This window comes from Panthera onca, chromosome C1, assembly GCF_046562875.1.
Source record: "Panthera onca isolate mPanOnc1 chromosome C1, mPanOnc1 haplotype 2, whole genome shotgun sequence".
In the NCBI taxonomy this organism is placed as follows: domain Eukaryota; kingdom Metazoa; phylum Chordata; class Mammalia; order Carnivora; family Felidae; genus Panthera; species Panthera onca.
The window spans coordinates 24,048,161-24,068,571 of NC_138346.1; the positions used below are offsets into that span (position 1 = coordinate 24,048,161).

The 20,411-nt window shown below is 36.6% G+C and overlaps 1 protein-coding gene and 1 non-coding gene across 15 annotated transcripts in view; one reads left to right on the forward strand and one right to left on the reverse strand.

Moving 5' to 3' along the window:
* Window positions 1-20,411, forward strand: part of IKZF2 (IKAROS family zinc finger 2) — a 163,313-nt gene that overhangs the window by 58,047 nt on the left and 84,855 nt on the right. The gene's annotated exons all lie outside the window — the stretch shown is intronic.
* LOC132673956 (U6 spliceosomal RNA) lies at window positions 7,175-7,281 on the reverse strand. The gene has a single exon (XR_009608289.2). It is a non-coding gene; the product is annotated as a U6 spliceosomal RNA (small nuclear RNA).

Below are 20,411 nucleotides of genomic sequence, written 5' to 3' on the forward strand. Positions count from 1 at the left end.
ATTTTTCAGAGTAAAAGCAGAGGAAATATTAGTTCTGTAATTAATGTAGCATAATGAAAAAAATTCATGGAAATAGTAAGGCTGATCTTTTGTTAAGTATTTTGCATAAAGTTAAATGTAGATTAAATGTACTTAATGAAGTGTTTAAATATTTCCAGGTTATGCAGTATCAGATGCACAAACCTCTTTTGACTGTAGAATGAGATTTCCTTATAATTACTGTAAATGGAGACTTGGATTTTAGTCTCAGATTTTTTACTGACTTCCATTATACATTTTTGCAAGTCACTTTATTCCTCTATAACTTATTTCCTCTTAAGTAATATATAGTTCAGTGGTTCTTAACTCTGGCTACACATTAGAATCATCTGGGGATGTTTAAAAAATCCTAATGTTTTGGCCCATTCCAGACCAATTTAATCAAAATCTTTAGGGGTGGGGCTCAGGCGTCAATAATGATTTGTGAATTTCCCTAAATAAATTGATCCACAGTGAAGGTCTAGAACCATTGGTATAGACTCATGTACCTGACCTAACTTGTGGGATTTTCTGAAGTTAATTAATACATATTAACTATTTTAATCATTCTTGCAGAAAGTAATCTTTTGCAAAGTATCTTTTGTTTTTTAATATTGAGTTGGAAAAGGGTTCATTTGATCCTTTCATATGATCCTATACTTTAGTGGATTATATTCAACTGTTAATAGAATATAAAAATGTTTGGCGATGGATATTGTAAATATGTAATTATATCCTATTTTAATCCCACGTCTAATTACAAGTAAATAACTTATTTGTCAACAAGTATATACTGACAGAAAGGTGGGAGAGGGAGGAGTGAAACATAAGGGAATGATATTTATTGAGCACCTCTGTGGGCTATGTGCCAGGTTCTGTAATACAACAACCTCTAATGAAGGAATCACTATTGCCCCAATACATGAAGAAATTGGGACTAGTTTTTTAATTAAAATTATTATATTTTATTAAGACATATAATCTCATGGATATGATTGATCTTAAAAGTTATCTAACTAACTTGTCTACTGGACATGAAAGCTAAATGTGGAGGTTTCTGGATATTTAAAAAATACTAAATCAGGAATGAACCTTGGGATTTAAGTTACTATCAGCAAAAGTAAATATAGTAGAAAAAATAAGCCCAGAGAAATAGAATTGTATTACATTTTACATTACAGATTATATAGTGTAACTATTTGCTTAACTGTACAGAATTTTATTTTTACTTTATTTGGTAATTTAGCAGAGATGAAATTTTATTTTGATTATTTAGATATGATTTTTTAGTAATAAAATGTTTTAAAATATTTATCATTTTACATTATGAGTCTGATTATTTCCAATTATTGCATATTTTTACAAACAATAATGTTTTTAAAATAATTTTTAAAAATTTATTTATTTTGAGAGAATGAAAGAAAGAGAACAAGCTGGGGGGAGGCAGAGAGAGAGAGAGACAGAAACAGAGAATCCCAAGCAGGCTCTACCCTGCCAGTGTGAAGCCTGGTATGGGGTTCAAATTCAAGGACTGTGAGATCCTGACCTGAGCTGAAACCAAGAGTCGGTGGCTTAACTGACTGAGCCACCCAAGCACGCCAGAAACACAATAGTTAACTTGAATATCTAAAATGATTCCACAGTTGTATTAATTAGCACAGTAAGCCATGTTATTACATAAAGTATACCATTAGCCTTGATTTTACTACCTGTTCAATGTATTATCTCTTAAAATATAAAGACAATAGCTTAGTCTTTCAGTGACTGATATTGGCACATTTCAACATTTTTATCACATGAGTTAATAGCTTGCACAACAAACTCATCTTAAAATGTTTTAAAAATAAGAAAAAAGAAGGAAACGTTCATCCTTCTCCAAGTTCATGTTGCATCATGAAATACACCTTATAACAAGAAATATCATGTTTCACTCATGATATTAGAAAGATGAAAACCAGTGAGATTATTTTACATTGCTAATGTTGCACTGGTTTGATTTGATAACATTATTGGTAATATTGATGTTTTTGAATATTACTCATACTCATAGTAGTATAAATTCATGCCCTATTTTCAAAAGAAATTTTATAGTATATATACAGGACCCCCAATGTCCATGCTGGTTTTTTAACCTACTAATGCTAGTGCCTCTTTTAAACACGCTGATCTTAAGAAACTAGGCAGAAATACGGACAGAAGATTATGGTCACTGAACATTATAATTGGAAATTATTTTTGGAAATAATGCTTAAGTTATCATTATTCTGTTTATGAAATATTATATAACAGTGGGAAAGGTTTATACCAATTTAGAGGAGTAAAACAGTATATAGCGTATATTATATATGTCTACAACTTGTTTATTTATATTTATTTATTTATTTATTTATTTATTTATTTATTTATTTTCAACTCTCCTTGAAAAGATATGATGGAGAGATGTGCTAAAATGAATGTTAAAAGTAGGGGTAGGTTCGTGGATGTTTCTGTATCTCTGTGTTCACCGATCTTATATAATGAGGGCTTGTTGCTTTGATAATTAGAAAGAAGAATATCTGGGGCACCTGGGTGGTTCAGTCGGTTAAGCGTCTGACTTCAGCTCAGGTCATGATCTCATGATTTGTGAGTTCAAGCCTGGAGCCTGACAGCTCAGAGCTTGGAGCCTGCTTTGGATTCTGTGTCTCCCTCTGTCTCTGCTCCTCCCCTGCTCATGCTGTGTCTCCCTCTCAAAAATAAATAAAACATTTAAAAAATTTAAAAAAATTAAGAAAGAAAAATATCAAACTAATTTTACCTATAATTATCCACAGCTTTATTTTGGGGGCCACGCTAGAGTTGCTGTTCTTAGATATTTTTACATATTCTTAGACATTTTTAGAGTCAGTCTTTTAGCCAGTAAGTTTATTAAATTTGTATCAAGTTTAGAGTATGATGTTCTCTTGATCAAACAACTTATGCTCAGAGAATGGGTGCTGTTTTTAGAGATTTCAGCTATCCATTCTTCTCCAGTTCCTCTTTTATGCTTTTCTGAGCATGTTTTCCAGGTTATCTTCCCAAAGGCATGATGTTAAGTAGTCACTGTAACCCAGACATAGGTTCCTTACAAGTATCAACTGATACTAAGGAAACTGCAAATGGTATTCTTTTACTCCACGTCATAATATTTATATTTTCAATACCTGTAATTTTCTCTTTAGCAAATGGAAACAATTTCCTTAGATGAGCTAGAAATACTAGATTCAAATTTTTTTCCTGAGTTTGCTTTTGCTGAAATACATGCAATAACTTATTTTTCTTTAGATTTAGTGGAATAGCAAAATACACAACTTAGCATAAATTGAAATGTCCACTTGTTCTTCAGCCTTTCATTAATAGACATCTATGGTAAGAAACTTAAGTAGGACTTAAGTAAAACTAGCTCAAAAAGCAATCTCAGGGCTCCTGGGTGGCTCAGTCGGTTGAGCATCCGACTTCAGCTCAGGTCATGATCTCACACTCCATGAGTTCGAGCCCCACGTCAGGCTCTGTGCTGACAGCTCAGAGCCTGGAGCCCGCTTCAGATTCTGTGTCTCCCCCTCTCTTGCCCCTCCCATGCTCATGCTCGGTCTCTCTCTGTCTCAAAAATAAATAAAAACATTAAAAAAATTTTTTAAAAAAGCAATCTCAAAGTTGTATTAGTTTTCATAAAAGTAGTTTTAGAATTGATTGTTGAAATGTTTATTGTGTACCATTCAACAATTAAAGGTGCATGTAATATTAAAATAAGTAATACATGCATGGTTTTAAATTTTTGACTCTTCGGTGTTTAAACTATTTTCATTATCTAGGTAAGCCTTTATTGTTGTGTTCCTCTCCATTGAAGACTAAATTTTTATATTTTTTCAGCTTGTGATGTTTGACTTTTCCCTCATAAGATCATTTTATTGTTAGTCATTCATGCAGTTCTCATTTATCCATTTTGTTCATGTAACAACCATTTATAGAGGGCTTACTATGTGTGGAACACTTTTTTTCCTAGGTCATAGATCTTCTTATCAGAATATTTCAATTAAATTAGTTGGGTGGCTAATTTGGATCTACTTATTTTTGCAGTCTTAGAATATTTTTTTTATTAAAAAAATTTTTTTAACATTTATTCATTTTTGAAAGGCAGAGAGAGACAGAGCATGAATGGTGGTGTGAAGGCAGAGAGAGAGAGGGAGACACAGAAACAGAAGCAGGCTCCAGGCTCCGAGCTATCAGCACAGAGCCCGACTTGGGGCTCGAACTCATGGACCGCAAGATCATGACCTGAATGGAAGTCGGCCACTTAACCGACAGCCACCCAGGTGCCCCCAGTCTTAGAATATTTTTTAATTCAGTGATTCTCATTTAATTGTTCAACCGTCAGTATGTTGACATAGTTTGATCTGGTGAGGACTGTTCCCAGCTTATACACACCTTCTCAGTGCTTTCTCACAAGGCACAGAAAGGGTAAGGATATGGGTGAGAGAGAGAGAGGGAGAGGGAAGCTCTCTGGTATCTCTTCCTAAAAGGTGACTAACCTCATTATGAGGGTCCTATCCTCACGACCTCATCTAAACCTAATGATCTCTCCAAAAAGCCCCATCTTCAACATAAGAATTTTGGAAAGACACAGTTCAGTCCATAGCAATCAGTAGATTTTAAAAAATTACCCAAATGATTCTAGAATGCATCCTGGATTGAGGATCACTGTTTTAAATGGATTTTGGGTTTAATGAATGATTTGTTCAGCTTGCAATATTATATAACATCCTAATTTTTAATTTAATGGTATATTTTGGTCAATTTTAATTTGTTTTATTCTAAAATCTATCATTCATTATAGTGTTTACTTAAAGAGCTTATCTACAGTTATCACATTTAAACTGTTTTTTCCTTAGTTTTTCTCAAAGTCTTCAACTTTGAGTTCTGAATTTAAGATTTATGTTTCTAGCTGCCTTTATGATGTTTACAAGTAACTATAACATCTCAAGTTCAACACATTAAAAATTCAGATTTTTTCCCTGCCACTGCATTCAAATTTATTCTTTGTAAAATATCTTATCTCTGTCATTAGTATAACCCTGTACTCTATAGGGTTCTTCAGGCTTGAAATCTTGAACTCATTGGTTACTTAATGTTTTTTGTTTCTCATACTTAGTCTTCTAGTTTCTTATTTTGTTTCCCTTGAGATTTCTTTTGATTTGATCCTGTCCTCTCTTATCCTACTGTCCCTTGTCCCATCTAGGCTTTATTTACTTGGGGATGATATTCACCCAGTACTCACAGGTACAGTTATACTGATTGCTAAAATATTAAAATGCTTCTCTACAGGTTTGAGAAATAGCCTTTTCCCCAGTTCCCTTGAGTCATCCCCTACCCTGGCATCTGCAAGTGCTGAGTACCCCCCCCCCCACCGGGCACCTGCAGCTATCTTTTATGGGAACTGTTGCCTGTTCCTCATGCACCAGTTTATGCAATTGATATGGAAAATATCACCCCTGTCTTTACTTTGAGTTTCATAATTATTATGGTAGATTAGTAGCTTCTTACTGGCCCTTGACCTCTGCCTACTTTTCCCTCTCACGGAGTCATCATATCCAGGTGGCTCTTCCTAATTTCTTTACTCTTCTGATCAAGAGATGGAACTCAGTTCAGACTCTTTATCAACTGACCTTACCATTTCTGCCTAACCTGTTGCTCCATACCTCTCCCAATGAGTCAGATTGATCTTCTAACATAAGATGTTCTCCTTTCCCTTCTTATGTTTGCCTTTGTTCATTTTCACACCTCTGAAATTCTCTCTCTTGTGCGATTCCACGTGAAAGATTTCTGTTAAGTTCTATTTCAGTTTTATCTTAGGTAATTCTTCCTTGAAACTTGTACTGACGTCCCAGATTATAATGACCTCCTCTTCTTAGAATCCATACAGCAGACTATATCTTATAAAGTATTAGTTTCAGAACTAGAAAGTTAGAGTTTGTGTAGTTGATGTTGCTTTCTATCTCAGGAGTCCTTTCTGCAAAACCTTTGATGTACACTGAAGATTTTTTCCAAGCCTGTAAAGCTGGTGGTGCTGTTGGGCACTCCTAGTTATTATTCAGTTTTGAAATATTTCCTGATGTTTTATGTGCCAAGCACTGAATTTGCCCTGCAGTAATGAACAAAACAGACGTGGCTCTGGCCTTATACAGCTTACAGTCCAATATATGAGAAGACATTAAAAATTAAGCATACACAGAAATGTATAATACTGATTTATGATAGGTACTGCAAAGTCAAAGAACAGGGAGATAATGAAAAAGAGCATTAGGGCCTTAGTTTACATTGAATATTTAGAACAGGTGAAATTTAAGGTGAAGAGTTGGTAAGGAGGGGGTACACACAGAGCTGTAGTGTGTGAGAGATTAGTGTACACATTGTGTGCAACAACCCTAAGGTAGGCAAGTGTTTTTGTTCATCAAAGAAGTGAAAGAAGACAAGCAGCCCTAGTATTTTTTTTTTAACATTTTTTTTTTAATTTATTTTTGAGACAGAGAGAGACAGAGCATGAACAGGGGAGGGTCAGAGAGAGGGAGACACAGAATCTGAAACAGGCTCCAGGCTCTGAGCTGTCAGCACAGAGCCCGACGCGGGGCTCGAACTCACGGACCGCGAGATCATGACCTGAGCCGAAGTTGGCCGCCCAACCGACTGAGCCACCCAGGCGCCCCAAGCGGCCCTAGTATTTTTGAGCAAGATGAAGGATGGGCCCGGTGGCTGGAAAGGTGGGAAGGAGCCCTATGACATTATACTTTCTTGTAGATCATAGGAAGACGTTTGTATTTTTATCCTAATTCAAATGAGCAGCTACTGAAAGATTTTGAATACTGCCTTGACAGGATTCGATTTATGTTTTTTTGGGGATGAGGGGCAGATTTTTAAACTTAGAAAGGCTGATTTTCTGTATTACTTAAATGGCTTCCTTAGTTCTGGAAATGTAGAGCAAGTACACAGTCATTGTTGTAGAGTAGAAAGTTTTCTGATTTCATTAATATAAGACTTCTGCCTCCAGGGAATGCAGGTATGTTCTGCTCTGTAAAGCTGGTTTCTAGGGAGGAGGAGATCAATTTACATAAGATGCTCAGGGTTTTGGTTTTTTTTTTTTTTTTTTTTTTTTATGGAACGCTTCACGAATTTGTGTGTCATCCTTGCGCAGGGGCCATGCTAATCTTCTCTGTATCGTTCCAATTTTAGTATATGTGCTGCCGAAGCGAGCACGGCTCAGGGTTTTCTGGGAGAGAAAAAACTAATACCTGGTCTCTGTTGGGATGGAGCTATGTGGCCCTATCTCCCCCACAAAAAACAAACAAACAAACAAACAAACAAAAACAAAAAAACAGGGACCCCTGGGTGGCCTCATAGTTCATGAGTTCAAGCTCCGTGTTGGGCTCTGTGCTGACAGCTCGGAACCTAGAGCCCACTTCAGAGTCTATGTCTCCCCCTCTCTCTGCTACAACTCTGCTTGTGCTCTCCCTCTCTGTTTCTTAAAAATAAATGAATATTTCAAAAAAAATTAATTAAAAAAATATCTCAAGAAAGGGCAATAAGAGTCCTGAAATAAAAATACCTTAAGGAAAACATTATTTGAGGACAGTAAAGGGGAACCTAGGTTGGGGACCAAACTCAGAAGAGCTTCTTAGCTTCTGAGGCTAATGCTGGAAAGTAGTATAGATGTCCTGAGGGTAATTGTACACTGAGGAAGAGCAGTTGATAATGGTAAGTGTAAACCACTGTGGCTTGAATAGGGAGCCAGTATTAGACCAGCGTTCATGAGTGATAAAAGACCAGTAGCCTCAGAGGTAGCAAAGTAATCAGTACTTTCAACTCTTCTTTGAAGTATGGTAGGTAGACTGTACTTCTAGGGCAAGTGAGAGCTCTCATCAGTTATATTTAAAGTAAACATTTAATATGACCATAATTGTACCTTGAGATGATAGAGCACGCTATTATGGTTACAGGTTATAAAAGATGGGTTATAATTGTGTTTTAGAACATGGATTAGAAAATTGCAAAAGAAAAATGGGGAAACTAGTGAACATAAGAAAACCAGTAATAGTGATGTAAAATGTATTAATTAGAACTAGAGTGATAGTGGCAGAGAGAAGTGAAGTATTTTTTTATTAAGATCTCAGACCTTTCCTGCAAGAACTTTGTTGATCCTGTATCTTCTATATATCTAGCCTTGAGCTTTCATATCTACCTTTCTGCTCTTTGTCTCCTACTTAAACATCTCTAATTCCTTCAATGTTTCCTCAGTTAGATAATTTCTGGAATCCAGACATAGCCATTCAGGGATCAGGTATCCTTATCAGCTTGTGTCATCCACAGGTTTGCTAAATATGCCTTGCATGCTTTTTTTCATTCCGGTTATAGTAGCCCTGTGGCATAGGACTTGAGACTTCTCATCAAGTTAACATCTTTCCTTAATCAATTCTTTTTGGGTGTGGTTGTTCAACCTGTTATGAATGTACCTAACTCATGTTATTTCCTGCATATTTCTCTATTTTGACCTCAAGAATATCCTGAGAGGTTTCTTTGATGTGCAGTTAAGTTCAGGATAGACAAAGTTCACGTTTTCTTTATCTACCGGTATAATAAATTGAATCAATAATAAAAATGTTATTTTTAGTGAACCCATAGTGGAACTCTTTTTAAAGTGGTTACATAAACATTTGCCTACTGATTTTAGTGGGTTCATTGCAAGTTTATTTATCTGAGATTTGCAGAATTCGCCTCCTTTGCCTTTCAAAAGGTTCTTACAGTAGTTTCTTGATCACTTGTGCATTTCCTTTGAGGTCCATGGAATGTATCTCATCTGAGCTTGTATTAATTTTATGGGACTGCCATATCAAAGTACCACAGACTGGGTGGCTTAAACCATATAGATTTATTGTTTCAAAGTTCTGGAGGCTAGCTATCTGAGATCCAGGTGTCATCAGTGCTGGTTCCTTCTGGGACATATAAAGGAGAATCTGTTCCGGGCCTCCCTCCTAGATGTTGGTGGTTTGGCATTCCTTGACCTCTTGATGCATCACCCTGATCTTTACCTTCATGTTCACATGGCTTTTTTTCTGAATGCATGTCTATGCCCAGATTTCCTTCCTTTATAAGGTGACCAGTCATACCTTATCTTAACTGATTGCATATGCAATTTTTAGAAAGCTTTAATTTTTAAATTGGTTTATTTCTTGGTGAAAATAAAGTTTGACATAAAATAATTTCATTTGACTATATAATTCCCTCTGTATATGGCCAGAGCATCAAATAAAAGTGTAAGTGTCAAAATAAATGAGTCTAGAGCTGATGACACAAAAAGATGATGTTTGTTTACTCTCCATTAGAAATTTTTTAAAAAAATACAAGAAATAGAGTAAAAGAAAACAACAACAACAACAAGAACTGGGCTTCACCTATAGGTGAACCTAGATGTTACAGACCTCACCAGCCTGTGACTTTCATAAAAAGACACATATACTTTAGTGAACAGATTAAGGGAGTTGAGGTTCTGCAGTAGCAACCCCACTGGCCTGACTCATGGAAATTAGCCCCTTCACAGTGTTCCAAGTTACCTGGGGACCCACTGTCACTTCATAGATGTCTGAAAACCATTCACTTAGTTGTGACTACCACACACTGCCTTGCCATTCCTCCTCTGGCTTCCAGATGTCCACATCTGTAGCTCAACAAGTTCTTGGCAAAGATCCTTTCTTGTCACTACCTGTAAGGAGGAAACCAGGGCTCATATCAAGGATGCCATCTGTGGCTTCTGAGATTTTTTGTGTGTGTGGGGAACCCTTTCCCCAATTCTGCCATACTGTATCATCTCGGCTTTAAGCAAACTCTTCTAAGTGCCCAGAATATCAGTAAGTGCCTCTTGGTCAGTCTCTAGCCATAATCACTTTTCCAGATTTTCATTTCCTATGAAACAGTTCCATCATTTTTTTTGGCCTTCATTTCTCTCTGTAAAAATTTAATCTCAGGAAGGAGTTCCACAGGGAACAGATACTAGGCTGTACTTTTACCTTTTCTCCCCTTTGCAGAATGAAGGTTGTCATACACATGACTGATTACAAACAGAATTGGGGCTAGAGACTAGAGGCTACTTTTTGGGCAGATCTGAAAGCCAAAATGTTTTGTTACATGAAAGCATTAGATTTACAAAAGGAAGATGTATCAGGATCATTCTGGGGAATTGTAAAGCATTGCTTATTTGGTGTATATGAGGAACAGAAAGACCAGTGTGGTCATAATGGTGTGAATAAGCAGAACAGTAACACCACTTTGGATACTCAGTGGCATGTAGACACAGGGAGCAGTGGTGCAAGCCAGGGGATGTTAAGGGGGCCCATGTGAAAGTGAACTACATGAAGGATGATGGTGGACTCACCAACCGGAGCTCCCACGAACGAGAGTGAGAATGATGAGGTGATGAGAAAAGGTCAGATGTATTGTGTAAGCAGAACCTATTGGACTTGCCTGTAGGTTAGAAATGGCATGTGGGGGAAAAGCGATCTTAGGAATGACTGCTAGTTTTGGGCCCAAGCAACCCTGTGAATAGTGATGTCATTCACAGATATGGGGGAAGTGGTCTGGGAAGAAGAGTGAATTTAGCGATTGGAGTGAAAAATTCTGTTTTGAACAGGTGAATTTGAGATGCATTTCTATAAGACATGCAGATAGAGATCTTGACTCTTAACCAAAAGGTCTTAGCCAAAGGATGGGAGAGCCAGAATGCTCTTACAGCACAGTGCAGTTTTGAAACTACTTTTACAGTGTAATCGAGGTTCAAAGCTGCCAGATATGTGAATATCATGCATGACTTTACTCCTGATATGTATAGCAGATCTTTTATGTGTGATACACTCTTTTTTTTTCCTGTCTTTATATCTTTTTGTTTTTCACAGATCTTTATTCTTTAAGATTTTGCTGCTTACTGATTATAAGATTTGGCTAAGCTACTTATTTTTTAAGAATTGGTGTTCTCAATATAAATGGGAGTAATATCACTTATTTCATTATTGTTTTGATGATTACATTAGATAATACTTGTGAAACTCATGGTATAGTGCCTACCATAAAGTTAGTACCTATTAAATATCTTCAGTTTTGACTATTATTTTTGGAAAAGGAATATTATTTTTATTTTTTATTTTTTTAATGTTTGTTTTTAAGAGAGAGAGAGAGAGACAGACAGAGTGTGAGTGGAGAGGCAAAGAAAGACAGAGGGAGACACAGAATCTGAAGCAGGCTCCAGGCTTTGAGCTGTTGGCACAGAGCCCAACTGGGGCTTGAACCCACGAATCATGAGATCATGACCTGAGCTGAAGTTGGCTACTTAACTGACTGAGCCACTCAGGCATGCCAGGAATATTATTTTTAAAGCTGATTTTAAATATGTTGGAATGAAATAGGCTATAAATGAGCAAATAATAATGGATTGTCATTTTCCATATACATCTATAAAGTGATTTTTTTCTTATTTAAATGAGGTTGCTTACTATACATTTTAGAATTACAAAATATTAAAATCAGTATTTTGAATTTTATAAGAACATGTGGGGTTATTTTGAATTGTAAGTATGATTAGTGACTGAGAGTTAATCTATGGTGCTTCTTAAGGTTTGCAATACCTTTATGCAAATCAAAATTCCCACAGAAATAGTGAGTCAAAATGAAGCAACAGGCAGTGTTTAAAACACATTTATTTCTCTGCTCTACCAGGATTAATCTCACCATACATTGTATGTCAAGACTTTTGATTTGCTCAGGTTTTCTGTTGATTTGACTTACCCTACTCTTTGCTTTAAAACCTAAGATTACTAATTTAAGTGTCCTGGTATTATGAGACATGTTTTTTTTTTTTTTTTTTTAGAACAGAGTAAATGTATACTAGAGAATATAATGTGGAGACACTCCCTATTGCATTAACATGGAGATCTTTAAAGAGCAAAGGGTAGATCACTTAATAAAACCAGTCTCTTCCTTGGCAATCGTGTTGAACCTGGAGGAAAGCCAGACATGGCCAGTATAAGGTTAGATTCCATTCCATCAGCATAATAGTTAATAATAGTTGACTGACAGGGATGTGAAGGGTGCCCTTTTTCCCTCCCCCTTCTACCCCTGTTCCAGGCTAGCCTCTCTAGGGAATACGCCATTCCTTTCCCCATTCCTAAAATTCCTTGCTTGAGCATAGCCAGGGGCTGCTGGTCTGGTGTCTGATTGTATAAGGGGTGGGGTGTCTCTTTGAAAGAGTTGTTAGTCCCTGTGGTTCCTGCTGAGGGAATCTAGAAATCTCCAAACATCTTGTAGGGATATGGAAAAAAAAGGTGAGCTGTCCCCACTTTGGCTAGTGTTTATGTGTGAAAAATAAGTGGCCTCCTGTTAATCACCTATACTAACTTCATACCTCATCAAGATCACTTCTGCTCCCCCACAGCCACAGGTGACATTCTTGTCCGTGGAAATTTAGTGCTATTTTAGTCTGATTTTTGTGAATCATACCTTATGTCATATACTATTTTGCACTGTTAAAATTATATTTTCAGGGAGTTTAGCACTAAAAAATTAGTAACACTTGCAACTTTATTCTCTTCCAGCCTGCCCACCCCTTCCTTCCTTCCTTCCTTCCTTCCTTCCTTCCTTCCTTCCTTCCTTCCTTCCTTCCTTCCTTCTTCCCTCCCTCCCGCCCTAGCCCTCTCCCTCTTTTCTTTCTTTTTCTTTTTCTTTCTTTCTTTCTTTCTTTCTTTCTTTCTTTCTTTCTTCTCTCTTTCTCCTTTTCCTTTTCTCTCTTTTCTTTCTTTCTTTCTTTCTTTCTTTCCTTTTTTCTTTCTTTCCTTCCTTCTTTCTCTTCTTTTCTTTCTTCTTTTTAGATGCAGGTATTTGCAGGATAGGAACTATTCAAACAGTTACAACATTCCAGAGATTCTTTCCCTGGATTCTACATGTCTACATGCTAAGTTATATTTAAATAGTAAGAAGTATTGCTGAATAGTGAAGAACATACGGCTCATTAGTATAATGTTGAGGTGAAAATTCAAATGTTTTCCTAAGTCCAAGTGGAGTGGTGATTCCTATTCTAAGCAGTCTTGAGTTCTGTAATTCAGTGAAGTTAGTATTTGATGTTGCCTTCAGTTTGGGTTAGTGATCATTCTTTACCCCACATCTCACCACAACAGAGACACTTGCTAACTTTTAATCACCACCTTCTCAAGTTTAAGAACTTGGCCAGAGTGATCCCGGAAAGTCTCAACATTTTCCAGTGAGTAAAGTCCATCTCTTTGGGAGATCTTGACACCTATCATTAACAAGGGTGCAACCTCCTTAAGGATAATGGAGAATAAAGACCTGCTCTTCCATACACATAGCAGAACATAATGAGGTTATACATCAGGATAAGGTAATTCTTAAATGGAGTACATTGTATTGACTGGCAGTGTCTCCTCCTTCATTCTACAGATTATGTTGTGGGTTTCAGATGTTTTTCTCAGGTCAGTTTCCCTATCATTAATGCTGCAACACCTTTGCTGAACAGATAGCTACTCTCTCATTCTTTTATTACACCACAGTGAAACCAGCACACTGACTAAACCGAGTCAACTCCAGTTTACAAAAAAACTGGCTTTTGTAAGTAAGCTTTAAAAATAGTTTCTGGAATCAGAATACAGTGAACAAAGACAGACCTAAACCAGATTTAAAAACAAACAAACAAACAAACAAAAACCTCATTTAAGTGAAATCACATTTAAATATGTTAATATTTGATATTAATATGTTATTATACATGCCATTCAATCTGTAAGATATCCATGATGTATCACTTACTTTATTGGCGAATTTGGCTGGTAACATGAGCATGTGTCCAAAAGCTTTTCTATTTGATAGCATACATAATCTGGAAAATATTTAGTTGCTTTTAGCACCTTTTGATAAAAGAGAGATCCCATCTTCTTCTTTAAAAAAATGTTTACTAAAAATTGCATATAACACCTGTTTCTAAGTGTTTTTATAACAAATTAGAAGGGTAACTTGAGAAAGGATTCAATTTGTTTCAGTAAAGATTTTCTGAATATTACTATGTGTGTGTACTGTGTTAAGTACTTGGAATGCAGAGAAGAATAAGATTGTTCTCAGGTCACAGTGCATAGCTTAATAGAAGAGACAGTTAAATCATATCACTCCTCTTATAATCAGGGATCACTGCTCTGATAGAAGACATTAATTTTGCTAAAATTGGTCAGAAAGGGATATGCTTTGAGGCAATAACATTGGGGTTTTACCTGGAATGATGAAAGCAGGAGAATGAGGACAAACAAGGACATCCAGTGAAAAGGAATGTTGCATGAGCAAAGAGCAGTATGTCAGTGTGGTAGGGAAACAGGAAAGCACTGCAAAGTTTGCAAAATACGACTTCAACAAGGGTCATTGTTATTGCAGTTTTTCAGATTAGGAAAGTCATGCTAATATTTTTCATGTATGAAAGACTTTTTAAGTAATACCTATTTAATTTTGGGAGAGTGCAAGCAGAGAAGGAGCAGAGAGATGGGGACAAAGGATCCAAAGCAGGCTTTGTGCTGACAAGATGACAGCAGTGAGTCTGATGTGGGGCTCAAACTCACAAACTGCAAGACCACGACTCGACTGAGCAGAAGTCAGATGCTTAACTCACTGAGCCACCAGGTGCCCCTCATGTATGAAAGACTTTCAAATAATACATATCCCAGCAAAAGCATAGGATTGTGTAGCATCTTAGAAAATACTTAAAGAAGAGACAGTTGAGGGAAGCTGTTTTTTTGTTTTTTTTTTTTAGACTGCAGTCATGGAATGAGTAAGTCATTGGAATAAGAAGCAGAACATAGGAAATACAGTCAGTGATATTATAATAGTGATGTAATGGGACAGATGGTAGCTGTACTTAATGGTGAACATAGCATTATGTATAAACTTGTCAAATCATTAAGTTGAACACCTGAAATTAGCGTCACATTATGTGTCAACTATACTCAAATTAATAAATTTTAAAAATTAAAAAAAAAATAAATGATATAGGCTGCAGAGGTTTTTAAATGAGTGATGAAGAGAATTTCCCCCCCGATTGAAATCTCTTAATATTTGATGGTAAAGTGAATCATGTCCTTTGCATATCCATTCATTCATTGATGTGTAGGACAATATTAATGGACTATCCACTACGTATCTAGTACTGTCTTTGGTAGTTGGGAAGACATCAGATGACTAAGATAGACTGATACCTGCCATCACAGAACATTAAGGTTATGGGAAAGTCATGATTTTTTTCAAGTATATTCCTGTTTTAGAGGGACACAGATGATTTTTTATTCATATGTTTTCTCATTTTATGACTTGCAAAAAATACTTTCTGTATGCTTTGTTATTCTACAAGATTGCAGATATTCATTTCTGTGTGCCAAGCTATAGTAAAAATAATTACCAAGCACTTTTCTAACACTGACTGTAGGAACTAAACTAATACTGTGTGAGGAAACTATAGTTTAGGGGAATTCTTTAGAGAAGGAGCAAGGAATCAAACTATTGAGTGCTGCTATGTGCTATGTGCTAGGCCTTATTTGAGATGATTTCATGTACTTTATACCATTTAATATTTAAAGTATCTCTGGGAAGTAACTGTTGTCATCTTATTTTTGTTTTAATCAGGGAAACATTCTAGGAGAGGGAAACTGAAGCCAACTAACTTGCCCTATGATACACAACTGGTAAATGACAGCTTTGGAATTTGAAATTAAGATGAGTGTGTGCTCACTTTATGACGGTTTAGACAGGGATACTTGAATAATTGGTAAATGGTAAGTGTTGTCTTGGGTATTTGAACCAAGGCCTGACTTACTTCAAAATCTGTTCTTTCCATGAGAGCTTATGTAGGTTACTTAAACTTCAAACATTGTAAAAGGCAGAGTATTGTCATTATTTAATTTTGATGTTTCATGTTTTCTATGCTATAGTTTTTAATAGTTTTTCACCTATATGACATATATGAACTGAAGGTTTAAAATTTATTATTTTGTATGAAAGGTATAAAATTACCATCATATAAGCAGACACATGAAGGAAAGTAAATATAAAATGCTTGTTGGGGACTTAAATGAATTGCTAATAACCCTGTAAAGCAAAGCAACATCTCTCCTTTGACATTGTTTTTCAAACATATTTCAGCATGAAGAAGGAAACCTTGAACAGTCAAAGGTAGTGAAAATGACCCTATGGATGTAACAACTTCATTTTCTGAAAATCCCATCCAAAACAATTGTCAGTAAAATCTACAAACCTTTTAGTATTTGTGTAGAGTTGACAGCAGATATATATTTTTTAAGTTTATTTATTTTATTTTGAGAAAGAGTGAGTGAGTAAGGGAGGGGCAGCGAGATGGGGAGAGAGGATCCCAAGCAGGCTCCACAATGTCATCGCAGAGCCTGATGTGGGGCTTGAACACACTAACCGTGAGATCATGACCTGAGCTGAAACCAGGAGTTGTGCACTTAACTGACTGAGCCCCCCAGGTGCCCCTGACAGCAGATGTTTCTTATTCACATACTCCTCAAACTTTGAAGGGGGATGCTTTTAACTCTCAGTTCATAATAGTTCAATTCAGATGGTCCAAATATTCTTTCACATCTCATATACTGAGGGCTCTGAGTAATTTGCATGATGTGGGATACTGACTATATATGTAAGATCAAAACCCATAAACTTTGAGTGTTAGAATTAATTTGTTCAGAAGATTTGTTCACTGCCACCATTAGCACTGATACCATAATGGCTTTTTCTCCTTTTATCACTATTTTGTATTATAAATCTCATCATTTATGGCATGAATATAACATCAGAGGATAAGCCAATGAAAAAGTACATTGGTGAGTAAAAGAAAGCACTTAGCTGACATTGTCCTGCTTTGTATATTTGTTCATATATTTGGGTAGCTGTTTTATTTTCTTAATTTGGTTGTAAGATTCTTGAGTGTAAAGATCATTATTATTTTTTATTTCCTAAAGTTAGCACAATAATTTTTAAATAGCAAGTCTTCATTATATATTCATTGCTGCTGGAGTTCATGGTAAATTGTTTTAATATATAGTAGACAACACTACTGAATAGAGCAAAACTAGAAAAATGAATTCCCACTTGACATGTTACCAGAAATCTTAAATTTCTCTTCAGTTATTGGTAACTTGTAATCAGCCTCACATTTCACTTGGTCACGTGTTTCGCTAGTTCCTTATAGACTTTTATTAGGTCTATAGTTTAGAGCTAGTTTAGTTCTTATTAAAATATATTTAATGATCTGCCTGACTTTGCAGAACAGCTGGATATCTTTAATGGACTCAGATTCTAGGCCCTAAAGAGGGAGGAAATTAACTGTGTGGTGGCTTCACCAGTTGAATACAGTTATGTTTGATGTTAGTCCGGGCTTACCCTTGGTACCTCAGTTCCTCAGAGCCTGAGTTTGTGGTTTGCTCCCAGGATTTTGCATTTCTTGCCCTTAAATCCCACTTTCCCTGTGATTAGTTTCTGACCACCAAGGGTGTGCGTTCCATTCTTTCATATTCTACTGCACTTGTACATGTTATTCCCTCTGCCTGGAAGTCCTTCCACCCAGTTTGACCAGCAAACCCCTTCTCATGTTCCAAGATGCATTTTAGTCAGCAAGGGTTTGAGAAGCCTTCCTTAACTTACTCACACTCTTTTGGTCATCCCCTCCTTGATATCTTCCCCTATATCTTAAGTATACACATCTAAAAGTATACTTATCACATCATATTCTCATTATTTGTTGATTTTCTGTCTCCACTAGACTGAGCTCTTTGTAGTTCAATAAATATTTAAAAGAATGGATGCTTCTGCTGCTTCCTTTACGATCATTGCCAGTCACCTTTCATCTGCTCTGAGGATATTGTGGATATTAGAATTAAACTGAATCTAAGAATGCCGTACTCATATATCTGTTATTTTTTCCTTCTATTCCAGCTGATATCTTGAGTCCATTGTACCTTTGGGCCAGGCTCCAGTTGGTGGATTGCTAGGATAACCACTGGCCAGCTCTGTAGGCTATAAATTTTCCTGAACCACCTCTTGTGCTCTTCCCCAGCCTGTTATGTCTCCCCTTGAGTTTCAGGGACAATGGTTCTACCTTATTCATCTTTATAGCCTCTAGGTTTATGATTCCACCTAACTTAATAAATGTTGGGCAAATGAATAAAACTTGAATTGCTTTTTATCAGTTTTAATAGATGTATAATAAAAAAATCCTAGCCGAACACTTACAAATTTCTTTATAAAAATTCTTAATAATTTGGACTAATTTAAGAATAGATCAGGACTTTGCCAAACATTCCATTTCCTATTAAATGGATTCTAAAAATAACTTAGTAAGTGGCCTTCCCCCCATACCTACCATGTGTGTTGCAGTTATCAAGCCTATTAGAGTTAGTTAGGATTTTGAGTCAGTGATGTGCTTGGTATCATACAGTTTGTTTCATTACTATAAACCATTTCTTGCCGTGCCTAACTCATATACTTCCTCTTAAATTTGTCATTGTTTTTGAAAACTAATTCTCTTCCTTTCAAAATCATTAATCAGATCTATGAAATTTTACTAGATTTAAGAAATTCTTTAAAGTGTTTTTCCAATATTTAGTTCTCATTTATTTTACACAGTCTTAATCATTTACATTTTATCCTTATTTCTTATTGTCCTACATTGTTAAATATTTTTTTTTCCTTTTTGATCGCTTTAAAAGATTTTTTTAATGTTTATTTATTTTTGAGAGAGAGAGCTCAAGCAGGTGAAGGGCGGAGAGAGGGAGGGAGACACAGAATCCAAAGCAGGCTCCAGGCTCTGAGCTTTCATCACAGAGCCCAGTGTGGGGCTTAAACTCACACACCACAAGATTGTGACCTGAGCCAAAGTCAGATGCTTGACTGACTGAGCCACCCAGGCACCCCAACCATTTTTTAAAAATTTAATTTAGTTCATATTTTAGAGAGAGAGCATGATGGGGAGAGGGGCAGAGGGAGAGAGGGAGAGAGAGAGAAAGAGAGAGAAAATCTTATTATGTTTTTTAACACTTATTTGAGAGACAGAGACAGAGTGCAAGCAGGGGAGGGGCACAGAGAGAGACACAGAATCCGTAGCAGGCTCCATGCTCTGAACTGTCAACACAGAGCCCGGTGCAGGGCTCGAACTCATGAACTGTGAACTCATGACCTGAGCCAAAGTCAGACATTTAGCTGACTGAGCCACCCAGGCACCCCTTGAGAGTTTTAAATCTTAAGCAGACTCCACCCTTAACACAGATCCCCATGTGAACTGATCCTGAGATCGTGACCTGGCCCCAAATCAGGAGTCAGATGCTCAACCCAGTGAGCCACCCAAGGCGCCTCTATTTCAACCATTTTCAAAGTTCTCAATTACATTGCTCCTTTTCATAACTGTTGCCCCTGGATTGAATAATTGACTGATTGACTAATTCTTCTCTCCCTTTTTTGTGTTTACTTTTAGTATGGAAAATGTGAATAGAGAAATAGATTTTTATTATTATTTTTTTTGAGAGGGAGAGGGAGTGGAGAGGCAGAAGGTGAGAGGAAAATCTCAAGCAGGCTCTACACCCAACACAGAACCCCACACAGAGCTCCATCCCACGACTCTGCGATCATCACCTGAACCAAAATCAAGAGTCAGACCTTCACATACTGTGCCATCCAGGCACCCCTAGAGAAGGAGATTTTTAATGAACTTTCATGTATCCATCAAGCAGCTTCACTAGTTATCAATTCATAGTATTTTTCCTCAGCTATACCAAAGCTACTGTCCCTCAAAGATTATTTTTTTTATTTAAAAAAAAATTTTTTTAACATTTATTCATTTTTGAGACACAGAGAGACAGAGCATGAATGGGGGAAGGTCAGAGAGAGAGGGAGACACAGAATCTGAAACAGGCTCCAGGCTCTGAGCCGTCAGCACAGAGCCTGACGTGGGGCTCGAACTCACGGACCGCGAGATCATGACCTGAGCCGAAGTCGGATGCCCAACCGACTGAGCCACCCAGGCGCTCCCCTCAAAGATTATTTTAAAGCAAGTCTCCAACTTCTTTAAAAGTTAATGTTTATGGATTACTGGGTGAGCGAAAGACTCTTTCATGTTATCACATCAGAACTGAACGTACAGTATGTGTATACTTTTTCCAGGCTATATAGTAGTTCAAGCTTGGTGCTTTTTACTTTTCCTCTTTTTTTTTTTTTTTTTTTTTTTTTGGTTTATTTATTTATTTTGAGGGGAGTGTGATCGGGGGAGGGGCAGAGAGAATTCCAAGCAGGCT